The sequence below is a fragment of the Theropithecus gelada genome, chromosome 10, assembly GCF_003255815.1.
Source record: "Theropithecus gelada isolate Dixy chromosome 10, Tgel_1.0, whole genome shotgun sequence".
NCBI classification, from domain to species: Eukaryota; Metazoa; Chordata; class Mammalia; order Primates; family Cercopithecidae; genus Theropithecus; species Theropithecus gelada.
In genome coordinates this window covers 81,118,310-81,130,989 of record NC_037678.1, presented here as the reverse complement: position 1 = coordinate 81,130,989, position 12,680 = coordinate 81,118,310, and the positions used below count along the sequence as shown (strand labels likewise).

The 12,680-nt window shown below is 37.3% G+C and overlaps 1 protein-coding gene across 3 annotated transcripts in view; it reads left to right on the top strand.

The window, feature by feature from the left end:
* Nucleotides 1-12,680, top strand: part of PAK5 (p21 (RAC1) activated kinase 5) — a 302,429-nt gene that overhangs the window by 53,212 nt on the left and 236,537 nt on the right. The window contains exon 2 of one of the 3 annotated variants that reach the window (XM_025399266.1): nucleotides 2,667-2,815. The exons of the other annotated variants lie outside the window; for them this stretch is intronic. The gene's annotated coding sequence lies outside the window, so the exon portion shown is untranslated. The remainder of the gene's footprint in view (nucleotides 1-2,666; nucleotides 2,816-12,680) is intronic. 3 annotated transcript variants of the gene reach the window in all.

Here is a 12,680-nt window from a genome sequence, read left to right as displayed (position 1 = left end):
GCTAACTACATTTATGAAACCATGCAAGTAACTTGACCCCTCTATGCCTTATTTGTCTTATCTGTAGAATGTATCACTTCATGCTCATGGTAAGAGTATATGTGAATTTACTGTGCTTTTGGTAAGTTATTGTTACTAAAGCTAAACCATCACTGTTGCCCTACTAGTGGATAAATATAATTTTAAGGAAGAATAACTTTTACTTGCCATCTTCAGCAGCTGTATGAGGAGTGATTCAGAAATACTTAAATTTATCCCTTGCAAGTACCTATTAGCCTATTTTAAATCTATTTAAAATCCACAGTGCAATGCAGTTTAAATTCATCTGGGATTAATGGACCTTGCCTTTAGCTGTATTACTGATGGCATGATAGAATCCCAATAGGAAACTTTTGTGACATTTTTCAAATGTCCGGTCTGATGGATTATACAAGACTAAAATTCTGTATTTTGAAAACCCAGGTGTTCTGGTTTTGACAGTCATTACTTATTCATAAAACAGATTACCATATATTCTTATCCACATATCAATTATATAGGTGTATCTTAGAGTATATTTAAGTAATAGCATGACATAAATATCATGAGTTTCTGTGGCTTTGATAACTTTCAGTTTCTTCTTAAATGATGTGTTCCTTTTTCAAAATTGATCAGGCTGTACACTTAAGTTTCATTACTTTTCTGTATATGTGCTATACTGCATTTTTAATAAAATTTTTCTTAAAAGAAATGAGTACAGCTTTGAGAAAGGGGAAAGTGTTTGCTCTTCTGGATCAAGGAAGCAAGGTACAAGATGAGATGAGGCCAGCATTAGAATGAACATGGCATGTGTGTGTCACAGCCAGGACACAAATCATCCATGACATGTAAATATTTGTTGAGCACTTCCTGGGGGTCAGTATGGAAGATACTATGAACTGGGTACCCTAAAATCGTTCTCAGCCTACTTCTTCCTTGAACACTCAAATACTCAATTTCCCAGCCTCCCTTCCACCTGGGCATGGGAATGTGAAGTTGTTGAATACGCTTCTGGAAAAGCCTCTTAAAAAGGGACACTCAAAGAATATACTTCTTAATTATTTCGTCTTTTGCTTTCTGCTTTCTTCATCCTGCTGGAATCAGGCTGTGATTCCTGGAAGCAGGTCAGCCATCTTTCAACCACAACATGACAAGCATCAGGACAAAGGCTTATGTACTAAGAATGGAAGATGGACAGATGGGAAGCGTGAAGGCCCCTGGAACTGTGCCACTCATTGGTTGGGTGTCTGACTGATAGGCAGGTGGGGAGGGTCAAGGATGTGTGGGTCAGTCTATTCTAGGACACTGCTTTTCTGACCTTCAGGCTACCCAAAAAATTGCCCTTTGGGAATTTTGACTTCATCTACAGACACGCCACTTTAACAGTTATTTGTTTGTTTTGACATACTGGACATATTCTTGAAAGAGGCAACTCGTGATCAAATTAATCAAAGTTTTGTTAGTTGCCAGCTTTTTCAAAGTTACTAGCAGAAGATCTTCACAAATACAAACACTTTCCTATACTTTAGACATTTTTTCCCCTCTAAGATGGTAATCTTATGTCATCCTCATCTTTGAGCAGTTCTCTGTAAAATGAAACCTTTGCAACATTTCCATATCTGGAGATAATACTTTATCTTCACTTGGAGACTTGATAATTTTCCAAGGAGATACACTCAGAGGGAAATACAAAGAATGGAAAAGAATTTATTAACTTGAAAAGTTGGCAAAACAGATGTGCTGTGATTCTTTCAGTTGAGCTAGCACATTTCATCATAGCCATTTTGAAATATAACATTAAAATTCTGTGCTCAATGTCCCTTGTCACCACACCTTTTGTTTCTGTTTGCATTTTGTTGTTGTAATCATACACATCATAAATGAGCATAACTAAGGCAAGTGATAATGTGTATAATAAAATACAGTCAATAATAATTTGCCACCTTTGGGGTGAAAAATGATTTCCATCTGTGTAATAACTATGGAATAAATATTCTACATCCTTACCTAAAATGAAGTATTAATGTCAAGAATTCTTATGATGATCATAGGCTACAGACTAGAAAAATAGCCAGGGGTTATGATATTTGATTAAAGTTTTAACTTGATACATGTGTTTTAAAAGCCAAAAGATACAGTGAAAATTGAATTGAATCCAGTATAATATGAAGACTTACTGAAATTATTGGAAAGGAGGTACTATATTAAAATAAAGAAAATGTCTTCCTTTGAGATTAAACTGCCATTTTGTTCAATTTGATACACACTTGATCCACCTATTTCTTTGCCTGTAAAGAGTAAGAGCTTAGGTAAGGCAGACTGAAATTCAAAGCCACAGTGTGGCTACATGTTTTTTGGCTTCTTCTCTTGTTTTCTTGCATGTGATCCTGCCTTTCACTTCACAGAGAATACAATCCATCTATGCCTGACGTCTTCCCTTCATCCTGCAATGAGGCTCCTATATTAATAATATCAAACCTCCTGCAAAAGTTTGATGCTTAGATCTCATGCATTCCTACCTGATCTAGGACTTGGCTTCTCCAACTGAACCCTACATTTTACTTGTATATTCAAAACATTTCTTTCTTGGCTTCCTCAACCCACAAATACTATTTACAAAGAAGATTTTTCTCTGCCTTTATCTACAGGTTTCTGTCTCCCAGTATAATCATATCCAGCCCCATGGCTCTTACTGGGGCCTCTAAAATGTTTATCACCAAATCTGTGTCTGCAGTTCCAACCTCTTCCCTGAGCATCAAAGCTGTATTTTCAACTTTTGCTGGATGCCTCTATCTGGGTAATATCTTAAGCTGAATTTATTCAAATATATATTCAAAATGGAATTCATTTTACATCTTCCTCTTATCTTTGAAGCTACTCTCATCCCCAATCCTGTATCACAGCAGTGGCAATCCTGTATCACAGCAGTGGAAGCTAAACAAGTTCCCTCATCATATGGTGGAAGTACAACCAGAGCATCAAGAATAGTCCTTTTAATTAAAGTTTAAGCCAGTAAAAACCCATTTTATCTATTCTGAGATTCCCATTATTTGGTTGTATCATTGTAGATTATTCAGAGGACACTGGCATCTGCTACTTAATTTTATTTTTTTTAAATATTTAATGAGACTTAAATTACAGTCTCATGGTAGAATTGTAGTTAATTGGTGTACCTTATTTCTTGCCAAGATTCTGTTTTAAACAATTTGATTAATGTATTGAATGGCATGAATACAAAACTTGGGTTGGTTAAAATAATTTTTACAGATGGAAGATTTTTAGCATGGTTAAATCTATTAAATGGGGAGGTAAGAGCTGTTTTGGCCTTCAGGGTCTTTGAGAACATCGTGTTAAATGAAACACGATCACTGTTTCTAACTCTTTTTTCTTAACTTACTGAGAGTTACAACATTGTATTGCAAATTATAAATGGGATCATAGAATTAAAGAATTTAGACTTAAAAGTGTCACGTATTTTTAGCCTGTGTAATAAATATCACTAGACATTATTTTAACACAATGTTCCGTAAAATATCTTCATAGGAGAAAACAAAACAGACAACTTTCCTGAGGGTGAAGTTAACCTTCTTGAGAGTTATTTAAGCAAAAATAGAATCGAATATGTTGAGATAGAGAGGTTCGTAGAGTTCCCTGCCTCCTTGGTTAGAATTGATAAAACAGAAATTCAGAACATCACACGGTGCTTAGAGGCAGAAATGGAAAAAAGAATCTGTTGCCCAAATTCATACTTCAGGTAGGAGGCAAGCAGCTATCTGTACCTTAAATCATTCTCTTGATTGATTGATTGATTGATTGATACGCAGCAAAACTTTAGTTGGATACATTATTTGGTGCCTCTTACATCAATACCCTGATGTTTTCCATTTTCACAGTTTGGAAATAAGAAAAAGTAGACAACCTTAGCCGGGCGCGGTGGCTCACTCCTGGAATCCCAGCACTTTGGGAGGCTGAGGTGGCTGCATCACCTGAGGTCAGGAGTTCAAGACCAGCCTGACCAACACGGAGAAACCCCGTGTCTACTAAAAATACAAAATTAGCCGGTTGTGGTGTCACATGCCTGTAATCCCAGCTACTCGGGAGGCTGAGGCAGGAAAATCGCTTGAACCCAGGAGATGGAGGTTGCAGTGAGCCGACATTGCGCCATTACACTCCAGCCTGGGCAACAAGAGCGAAACTCTATCTCAAAAAAAAAAAAAAGAAAGAAAGAAAGAAAAGAAAAAGTAGACAAGCATGCCTACTCTCTCTTTAGCTTTGGAAGTGTTTGATGATGGTGGTGGGGGGTGGAGCCTCCTCTGGGACCCCTATAGTCATCACAGCAGTTAACACATTATAATTCAATTTCTGATTCTTTGTGAGACTTCCTGCTAGACTGAAAGTTCCTTTTGAGAGCAGGAACTGTTTTCTTTTCTGTTTCTGTATCTACAATGCCTGATACAAAGTAAGTTCCCAGGAAAGATGAGTTTAATGAATGAAAGGGAGAATGGAATCAAAAGTCAGAACACCCAGGGACCCCTCTCCTGTCATCCTGTTTTAACCCTGTGTTGGAGGTAAGGAATGATACTCCCAGATAAACACTGCCTGCCACCCACATATGGATTCCAAGGTACACATATTTTTATATTTTAACATTCCTGACATCAAAATCTACCTTACAATCAATAGCATGTCATAGTAAGATAATGATATGACTCACAGTTGATGGCTTATTGGATCCAGTGAAGAGTATTATGTTAGTAGGTGATAAGCCCATACATAAATGAGAACAGGTAAGAATCATTGGATGGGCTGGGTTGGAGTACAGTGGTGGAAGGGGGGTTGCAGTAATAAAGAGGATGGCCCAGGTGGTCATCATTATTAGGGACATGAGATTCAAGAAAGACTAGAAAGAGCTGAGGGAGGCGACATGTACCTATCTGGGGGAAGAATGTTCCAGGAAGAGGGAATAGATGATAGTGCAAAACACAAGTGCACCTGGGACCCAAGGAACATGACAGGAAGCCTCTGTGGCTGGAACAAGAGGAAGGTAATAGAGACAATGTCATAGAGAGAGAGGGAGGTGGGGAGTAGATCACATAAGGCTCTGAAGGTCATTGCAAAGACAGATTTTACTCTGAGGGACATGTAGGGCCAAAGCAGAGTTCTGAGCAGAAAGTTGAAATGACTTGATTCCCTTAAAAATTATTCGGACTGCTGCGCTGAGCACCAACTATATTGGGGAAAGGGGAGAAATTAAGAGACCTGTTCCAAGATATTGGTATTGAAGCAGGAGAGAGTGGGTGGTGGCTCAGGACAGATGTTAACAGTGGAGGAAGTGAGAAGTACTTGGAATCTGGATATTTCATGAAGATAGAGCCAACAGGATTCCCTGAGGCATGGGATGTTGGTATGGGAGAGGGGAAAAGGTCAAGGATAGTGCCAAGGTTCTTGGGACGAGAACTAAAAGGAAGAAGTTGCCATCCCCTCAATGGAGACAGCTGTGGGTGGAGTTAGCTTAGGAGGGAAGATCAGGAATTCAGGTTTAGGCATATTGAGTTTGAGTTTTCTGTTAGGGGAGTATTCCAAGTGATGTCTAGAAAGCTGTTGCATATTAGAGTCTCGGTGTGGGAAAAGATGTCCGGTCTTAATACTAGTTAACCACAGCATCCCAATTTAAACAAATATAGTGTGTGATATCTTCTTATCTTATTTGCCTCTCCAGGCTCCAGACCAGGCAAACACAACATCGTTTTAACTTTCCTTTCTCACAGTGGCCTTCTCTGGGTGAGCCGTCACATTGAGACCTGACCCACATAAACGTTTCTAAAATTTCTCCTTCTATTTCTTTATACCTTATTTTAGGCAAATGGTCCATTCTATCAGCAGTAAATTCATGAACAATTATGCATACCTTTCTCTCAGGCCTGCCCAATTCTGTTCCTAAAATCTACAATTGAGACAGTGATGGAACCCATTTAGATGTGTAGTCAATTAAGATTTAATACTCTAAAAAAAGAAGCTTCATTTGTCAAATGCTATACAGTTGTATTGATAAATATCAGTGATAGCTGCCAATATAAAATAAACCATATATTATCTATTTGAATATTTTTCTCTATTCCTGAGGATGCTATATTAGGCACTGCTTATTTCATGAAATAAAGAGACATTCAATCTGAGACCTCTGTTGGTAAAGGAAAAATAATCACCATAATATCTAGATAAGTAAAGGCACCAGCACATTAGGGTTTTGATGATATATGAGAAGATAAAATAATAACATACATAATTATACATTTCAAAGTGTATGACATGAATATAGAACACACTCAAAACAAGCTAAATCTCTGTCTACTTAACATTCAAATGCTTATAGCATGTGAAAAGATTTGTTCAGAGAAAACTGCTATTCAGTGTTTCAATGGTTTAGAGTAGCAACTTCCGAGGGGGGTGTGCACTATATGAGAAAATGGGTGTGGGAGGAAAATAACTAAGATATATTGTTGTATGTATTTTTATATATATTTATATGAATATAGAAATCTTACATTTAAAATCTTAGTCATAATACATGTATACATTTAAAAATAAATATAGATATGTTTATGAACAAGTATGTATAATAATGAATTATACTCCATATCAATTCTAATACACATATCCTATAGTAAAATGCATGCTTTAACATATTTAAGCTAGACTCCCAACTCTCAATAACCCAGTCTTATTGGGTATATAAACATCTCAGCATCTTCCAAGACATGGATAACATTTTGCTTTTGATTAAGAAAAATATGATTTAGATTCAAACTAGAAATGGAGTTAGTAAAAGAATGAATAAACTTTGCTTTGAAAATGAAAGCTCAAGAAGCAAAAGATGAGCCGTTTTTTCCTTAGTAAATTTTGGCCTAACTTTCTAAATTGCACCCTATTATGTCATATTTATTTCTGATTTTAGCTATCATTTTCTTCCTCTGATTTAGTCTTTCACACAAATAAACCAGAGGTGAAAAGGGTTCTAGAAGTGTTATTTATTGTGTATTTTTCATCTAATTTTGCCCCATGTTAATAAAAGCTCACTTAGAGCTACCTTCTTACCACAAATCTAGAAAAGTTATATTTGGTCCTTGGACCCCTAGTCTCCAGAGCATGCAGAAAATGTGTCTAGTGATGTCAGTAGCTTCATGGGAGATTTTTTAAAGAAATGTTGTTATTGAGAGTTGGGAATCTAGCTTAAATATGGTAAAGAATGCATTTTACTGTAGGATATGTGTATTAGAATTGATATGGGGTACAAATCATTATTATACATACTTATTCAAGATTTATGCATTTTGTGCTTTGATCTATTAGTAAAAAGCATATGATTGTAATAATTATCTTGGTTAAGGTGCATTAATACATTTGCCCTTTGCTGCTAATTGAAAACAAGGGTCTTTAGTAAAAAATCTTCTACTAACAATGCCATTAAGTGTTTTAAGTTGTAGTAATAGTTCTAAGGGGCTACAATTAATTTTGCCTGTATTATTAAATATAGTATAAATATAATTAGAAGGAATTATGTAAAGATGGGTACTGAGCTCTCTATCCCCTTTCCTCCCCAACTAATGCCAAGTTCTTAGAAACTGACAGAAAAGTTATAATCAATTTAATGTAGTAGCAACCAAAATACTAATATAATTTTATGAACCATCAAATCCAATGCTAGGATGTATCTGAAAAAAAAAAAATGCTCAGGACAAAAGCCAAGAAAAATGTGAAAAAAGAAAAGTACTGAAAAATCTAGCCCAGATATCAGAATGTATTGTCATAATTTTAAGTGAACTATAAATTTAATTATATTTTAGATATATATATAACTATATATATATTAGACATATTGTCCATTATATCAGCAGTAAATTCATGAAGAGCCATGCATAGCTTTCTCCCAGACCTACCCAATTCTGTTCCTAAAATTTAGAATTTAGACAGTGATGGAACCCACTTAGATACATAGTCAATTAATATTTAATACTCTAAAAAGAAGAGGTTTCCTTTGTCAAATGCTAAACAGTTATATTGATAAATATCAGTGATAGCTGCCAATGTAAAAGAAAGCCATGTCTTGTCCATTTGAATATTTTTCTCTATTCCTGAGGATGCTGTTCATTTCATGAAATGAACTGTTCATAGGCACTGTTCATTTCATGAAAAAAAGAGATGCTAAACCTGAGAGCTCCATCAGTAAAGAAAAATAATCATCATAACACCTAGAAAAGTAAAGGAACAAGAAAATAACTATCCCAAAGGCCAGAAGAAAGATTACGTGTAGGGAAGGGCAAGAGGTTATACATGGCAATGGATATTCTGAGGGTTTAGAGGGGCTCAAAATGTTCTCTACCTCAACTTACATTGTGGTTTCCTGAGTTCACTTTATAATTATTTATTAAGCTATGCATGTATAGTTTAATACATACTTTTTTTGTGGGTGGACACCTTTTCTGTGGGTGAAAAGGGTATAGAAAAAGAGTATGGTCTAGCCACAGGAATAGACCAACACGTCACTGGAAATAATTGGTAGTCCAGGAATCAACTCATGTCTATATGAAAACTTAGTATTGGTAGCATTTCCAATTAGTATGGGGAAGGTGAACTATCAAATGGGATAACTCCCTGCCTCATTCTATATACTACCATAAAAGTTAGGTCAAGGAACTAAGTGTAACCTAAAATCTCCCAAAATATTGGCCTGTCACGGTGACTCACACCTGTAATTCCAGTCCTTTAGAAGGACAATGTGGGTGGATTGGTTGATGCCAGGAGTCTGAGACCAGTGTGGGTAATACGATGAGACCCAGTCTCTACAAACAATTAAAAAATTAGCCAGGCATGGTGATGTGCACCTGAAGTCATAGCCACATGGGAGGCTGAGGTGAGAGAATCACTTGAGCACAGGGGTTTGAGGCTACAATGAGTTTTGATCATGCAATTGTGCTCCAACCTGAGCAAAAGAATGAGGTCCTATCTTTTAAAACAACAACAACATAAAAACCTCAAAATGTAAAAATATTGAAAGATAGCATTGGAGAACTTACTCATCATCATGGGGCAGTTATAGACATGAACATGGGAGATATTATGAAAGACTCAAGACCCAAATCAGTAAATTAAAAATAACACAGAACACAAGTAGTGTTCTTTTGGTTAATATTTTAATTAATAGTTAAATAATTGAACACTAGAATGCATTTGTGCAGGGAATTTTATTCTACTTATAAGAGTACCAGCCAGGCCATTTCCTCATTCTCATGCCCACAGAGCTTCACATTAACCCACCCAAGTGCTCAGCCTACATCATCCCTTCTTGTCATGATGCAGGAAATATCATTCTTGTCTAACCCCTAATTTGTGCCTCTGTTTGCACATCCTCACCTTGGTCATTCTCTCCTTTTTAATGAGATTTTTCCCATCCTCACACATGCATAAAAGAGCAGCAGCACCACTGTCCTCATCAATGACCCTGGCATAGCCCGTGCTAGATTCCCCACTACTTTTGTTCTCCTTTCTAGCTAGTATTTCAAGAAAATGTATGTATATAATGATTTTACTTATTTCTCTTCAGTTATCCTTTATTTTACTCTAATTGGGCCTTGATTTCTACCACTGTGCTATAGCTAGTTGTGTAAGTGTGTTCTTATGCTGCTAATAGAGACATACTCAGGACTGAGTAATTTATAAAGGAAAGAGGTTTAATTGACTCACAGTTCCACATGGCTGAGGAGGCCTCATAATCATGGTGGAAGGTGAATGAGCAGCAAAGTCACGTCTTACATGCTGGCATTGCCTGCCAGGGAACTGCCCTTTATTAAAACATCAGATCTTGTGAAACTTATTCATGATCATAGAGCAGCATGGGAAAAATCTGCCCCCTTGATTCAATTACCTCCCACCGGGTTCCTCCCATAACACATGGGGATTATGGGAGCTACAATTCAAGAGGAGATTTGGGTGGGAACACAGCCAAATCATATCACTAGTCTTACCAAAGGAACCAGCTACCTCCATGCTGCCATCCAATGAACAGTTCTCTTTTCTCATCCTTTATATCTCGAGTGAAATGTTCTTGAACTCCTGGGCTCAAGTAATCCTCCCATCTCAGCCTCGCCTCCTGAGTGGCTGGAACTACAGAGATGAGCCATGGTAGCGGGCTTCAAGTGAAATGTTAAACTCTCAGAGATGCCTTCTCATACCTAAAATTGCAGTAATACCTTTCCATTTCTTTCAATCCTTTGTTTTCTTCCTGGCACATCTTATATTATTAGCTTACAGTGAATGTATCTTTATTTATCTATTTAATTGCTATGTAGCAAATTACTACCATGTTTATTGGCTTAAAAAGCATTTCTTATCCCATAGTTTCTATGGATCAGAAATTCAACAGCAACTTAGCTCGGCGTCTCTGGCTCCAGTTCTTTCATGAGGTTGTAGTCAAGGATTGATCATGGCTACAGTCTCATCTGAAGATTTAACTGGGGCTTGGGGGTTGGTGGGAGGTCTGCTTTCAGGCTCATTCACATGGCTCTTGGCAGGAGGTCTCAGTTCCTCATTTCATGGGCCTCTCCATAGGCATAGGACTGCTTGAGTATTCTTATAACATGGCTGCTGATTTTTCCATCACAAGTGATCCAAGAGAAAGTCACATGTGTTAAGACCATTCCTAGAAGTGATATACTACTTCTGACTTACTCTATTTGTAACCAACAAGTCACTAAGTCCAGTTCACACCTAGGGGGAGGGAAATTAAGTTCTACTTAGTGAAAACAGGAGCATCATATAATTTGTGAACATAACTTAAAGCCACCATACTCCCCATTAGAATATAAGCTCCCATAGTTCAAGGAATGGGTTACTGCTTACACTTACATCATTAGTGCTTAGAACAGTAGGCACTTTGATAAACATCTGTTTAATGAGTAAATGGATGAATGTCTCTTACTCTTGGGCAGCAAAAATATAGGCTATGGAGTTATCTAGACCTGGTATGAAATTCTGACTCTACATTTTACTAGTTCTGAACTTTGGACATAACAGTTTCTATGAGCCTCAGTTTCCTCATCTGTCACCTATGCTATATTCCTGCTTCACAGGAATGCCATGAGGATTAATGAAATTGCATATATAAAGCACTTCTTCAAGCATTCAGCACAAGATAAACATTCAAATTCTAGTTTTTCTGATTTTTTCCATCTTTCCACTTTCCCCAAAACCTTCAAGAATCACTATTTCTTTTTTTTTTTTTTTTTTTTTTTTTTTTTGAGGCGGAGTCTCGCTCTGTCGCCCAGGCTGGAGTGCAGTGGCCAGATCTCAGCTCACTGCAAGCTCCGCCTCCTGGGTTTACGCCATTCTCCTGCCTCAGCCTCCCGAGTAGCTGGGACTACAAGCGCCCGCCACCTCGCCCGGCTAGTTTTTTGTATTTTTAGTAGAGACGGGGTTTCACCGTGTTAGCCAGGATGGTCTTGATCTCCTGACCTCGTGATCCGCCCGTCTCGGCCTCCCAAAGTGCTGGGATTACAGGCTTGAGCCACCGCGCCCGGCAAGTATTTCTTTACTACATGATGTCAAAATTTTCTATTTAACTTTCTCACAATGAATTAATCATACGTTCAATTATTTACATGTCGAAGAAAAATCAATTTATCTTAGATTTAAAGAATTTTTTCATTGGTGCATAATTTCTATTAGATCTTCCCAAGAGAATTCTGATATGTACATATGGAGGGGAAATTAACAAATGGGCCGGTTGGAAGGAAGATTCCTTAGTATAGGAGGTACAACTGCAATTTAGATTCAATATTTGGTCTAAAAGAAAAGTATGTTACCCCATAAATATATATATACCTACCGTGTAACCACAAAAATAAAAATAAAATAAAAAATAAAAGTGTGATATTTAGTACTTGAAGGAAAGTCACAAGACTCATGTGTAGTTGCATCATTTTTTCTTGTGGAAAATGACAGCAGAATGAATTTGGGAAATTATTTTGTGGAGGGAAAATGAGGCCGTGGGACCCTGTGGGTGGAATGAACAGTACTGCTAAACAGCTTTTGTTGAATCAGAAACTGCAGCAAAGAATTTACCAAGCTGCCCTGAAACTTGGTATCATTATGAGTGAGTCTACTGATGCAGCTCTTTTTTTCCCCTTAAAAAATTAGGTGTAATTTACATTCAGTGAAAGGCACAGATCTAAATTGTATAGCCTTATGACACATATATAAATATGTATAACCCACACCCCAACCAAGATAGAACATTTCCATCACTCTAAAATGATCCTTATGTCTCTTTCCAGTCATTTGCCACCACCCCCAAGGTAACCACTGATCTGACTTTTACCATCATTAGTTAGTATAACCTGTTTTAGAAAGTATGCACTTCTGCGCTTATTGGTATATGCCTGTGAGATCCATTGTTGTATTTGAGTAGTTTTTGTTTGTTTGTTTGTTTTGTTTTTGTTTTTTGTTTTTTGAGACAGAGTCTCTCTCTGTCACCCAGGCTGGAGTGTAGTGGTGCCATCTCGGCTCACTGCAAGCTCCGCCTCCTGAGTTCACAGTATTCTGCCTCAGCCTCCCAAGTAGCTGGGCCTATAGGTGCCTGCCACCACACCCGGCTAAGTTTTTTTTTT